Below are 3,713 nucleotides of genomic sequence, written 5' to 3'. Positions count from 1 at the left end.
TTTATGGTTTTTCAATTTTAGTTTTAAGTATGAATCTATTGTCAGAAGTTCTAGAATTGCCTTTGCCTTTCCCAGGACCTTTATGTTAATTATGTGGGAACCATTACCATGCTGAGAACCTCCGATTCTCATTCCATACAAATATTTTGGTTTTCAGATGCAGGACGTAAAGCACCTCGTTGAGGCATACTGGGAGCTTTCTGAAGCGAAGAACTACTCTTTTGAGAGTTTTATGCCTAGTAATGAAAAGAAGCTAGGACATGTGGTAACTTGTGGATGAAGTAAAGTGAGAATCAATGATGAATGATGAGTAATGATGATTGTATTAGTTGCTCAGGATGATGGTAAAAGTGTTGTGTATAGTATGAGCCGGATGACTGTGATAAGCATTGAATTATGGCTGAGTATGTATACGTATATGATTAATGATTAAATGATTATGATTGATTGAGGATGCTTGAACATGTGGCGAGTATGCCAGAGATGCATATATGATTAATGAATGAATGTGGTAAATGAATAATGATGAAAAATGTTGAATGTGACGTGTGACCCCAGGTGGTAGGCAGTGGTGTTGTCCACTTGCTCTGGGTATGAGATAGGGAAGGAGGATTATGATAAATGAGTTTAATTATGGAGTTTTGAATGAATGTATGTCTGTGATACCTGGGTAGTAGCAAGGGTCGTGGTTCATCCCGCTTGCTCCGGGTCATTGTTTGAGAATTGGTAATAATGAAGAGTGATTATGAATAGATGTGTATTTGTGACATCTGGGTAGTAGCAAGGATTGTGGTTCGTTCCGCTTGCTCCAGGTTAATGTTTGAGATTTGATAACAATGATGATTGATTTTAAATTGAATGAATATATGTTTGAGATACCTTGGCAGTAGCAAGGATTGTGGTTCGTCCCTTTGCTCTGCGTCAGTGCTTGAGATACCTGTGTAGTAGCAAGGATGGTGGTTCGTTTCGCTTGCTCCAGGTCAAAGATTGTGATGCTTGGGTAGTAACAGCAGTAGTGGTTATTCCACTCGCTCTAGGTTGAGCTTTTAAACACCTGTCTAGGTAGTAGCCACAGTAGTAGTTATTTCACTGGCTCTGGGTTGAGCCGGTAGTAGCAAGGGGGTTATAGCTCAAACCTACTTGCTCCGCGATGGGTGTTTCTGTCCATGGTTAGCTACCAGGACATGTCGGGTTGGCTATACAACCGACAAATGATATCATCAGCCATAGGACAGACATACACCATTTGCATATGTTTAAATTGTTTGGTTTGCCTATTTGCTAATTATGTGATACTTGTTCTACTTGTACCTTATTGTGTATTACTTGCCTGTATTGCTTGTGTTTGTACAACTGAGAGGTCTTTCATGCTGGTGTCGGTTGATGCTGAGAGTTGTTCTTGTTGAGATGGAGTAATGATATGATTAACTTAAAATGATGATTATTAAATGAGGTAATTTGAGTTCCTTGGGTAGACATAGTGAAGTGGTTTCACTTGCTCCAGGTAGAAAATGAGATAATCTGAACTCCCTGTGTAGACGTAGTTAAGTGATTTTACTTGCTCCAGGTGAGGATACGAAGTATTGATATAAGATTGTTGAGACAAAATAATTGGTGATGGTCTTGTTTATGATTCTGATTCTGATTCATTGGAGAGTTAGATAGTTGAAAAGCATGAGGAAGATGAATTAGATCTAGCACTCTCTTATGACAGTTGCTTATTTATAGATTAGCGAGAATATAGGATGTATAATGGGTGAAAGGAAGTTTAGGATGCTTAGTGAGTTTTTTATTACAATGCATTGTATTTATTTGCTACTTTTACCGTATTGGGAACCCATGGGTCAGGGGTTCTCATTCCGTATATATCTCTTGTTTCAAATACAGGTCCAGGTTCTCAGAAGTGAGCTGTGGTTCATCTGACAGATGGCGAAAATCTTTATATTCTCTACTTTATATTTTGGTTAGAATCTCTCCACCTTTATTTTGAAAAGCCTATATTATGTATTGAACTCTTTTGAACTTGCCTATAGAGGTTTTTATGTTTCTTTTGGGAGAGATTAGGAGATACTGTTGTCATCTACTGTTATACTGTACCCTAGCCGACCTAAATTTCGCGGGTCGTGACTAGTGGCTATTTACTTATGTTATATATCTATATATTGTCCTTCTCTTATTCTCCTTAATGTATTTATCTGTATATCGCCTTCGACCTCACACTTTATCTTTGAGTTGTCGATGCGTGAGTGATACGACTTCGCGATTTTATTTTTACTCTTTTCAGGCTTCTCGATTAATACTCCCTTTCAATTTTATTTATAGTTATGTATTAAAAATCCCTCTTGTGATCGTACTATCTTATTATCATTGACCTATGACTCAAACATAAAGATTTAAATATTAGGACGTTACAATTAGACTTACATAACTAAATCAAAACTAATATCCCAAAAATTTAAACAACAATAGCATATACTATAAATATATTTTATTTGTGATATATGGAGTAGTATAAGAGATAATTTAGAATTTAACACAAAGGGATTCATCGTATATAAATATAGTTCTTGGATAAAGAGAGAAGAGGCTCTCCAAACAAGCTAAAATTTACAATGGAATAGATGGAATGAAACTTGATCAATATTTATATCAGAAAAATATGAAAAAAATAATAAGATGAATTTTAACTCATATATAACTAATTAAGACAGATATATTTGCAATATACGAATTTTATTTTAATTTTTATTTTTTAAGTATATTCTTTATTAATCCTATGTAAGCTAAGTGATATATATGCTATTAATTATATCTTTAAGTTAACTATAGAATGTCAAGGGAAAAAATAAAATAAAATAAAATAGTAGAGACGATTTTTGTTTTAGCCATAATTAAATATCAAAATTACATTTACCTAACTCAACATTTTTCTATTTTATCTAGAAGAATGAAAGAAACAAATGATCAACTTTTAAACCATTTGATTATAAAGACTCAGATATTAATATTATACTAATATATATATATATATATATATATATTCTGTAAGAAATAATATACAAAAATATATAAAATTTGTGATTAAATTTAAATATTTATTACATTAAAATTCTATCTTTTTAAAAATTTATCTTTAAATAATATTAGTAGTTGAATTTATAGATTTTTTTATGATTTATGAGTAATAAAGTTTAAACTCTCTTATTCTTATGTTAAAATTGATTTGAGTAAATATAATCTATGAAATAAAATTTATCCTTAAATTATTTTTTTTATTATCATAGTAAAAAAACTATTATGGAGGACTATTTTTGTTAAAATTTACCTAACACTATTTTATATTCAAATATTATATTTATTTTTAGAATCAAGGCAATATGACTAACGTTATTTGTTAAAACTTATCAATATATTTTATCTATTCTTGAGTTGGATGAAATAATTGTATTTGTGTTTAGAAAATATTTTATATATTTTTATTAATTTAAATACTACCAAAATTACTAAAGATAAGATGAATGTACAATATCTTGTCTTTAACTCTTGTAGAATGATAGAAAAAAATTTGTGTCTGAAATCTTAAATTATCCATACATAAAATAGTAATTATTGATACAACTTATTTAAAAAAAAAAGAAATCTTCTATTATAATAGAAACAAAAATGATATTAATTATTTAAGAATCAAAGTAAATTTGTCCATTAAATATTTT

Source organism: Arachis stenosperma, chromosome 10 (assembly GCF_014773155.1).
Source record: "Arachis stenosperma cultivar V10309 chromosome 10, arast.V10309.gnm1.PFL2, whole genome shotgun sequence".
Classification (NCBI taxonomy): domain Eukaryota; kingdom Viridiplantae; phylum Streptophyta; class Magnoliopsida; order Fabales; family Fabaceae; genus Arachis; species Arachis stenosperma.
Note: the sequence above shows the minus strand (reverse complement) of the source record.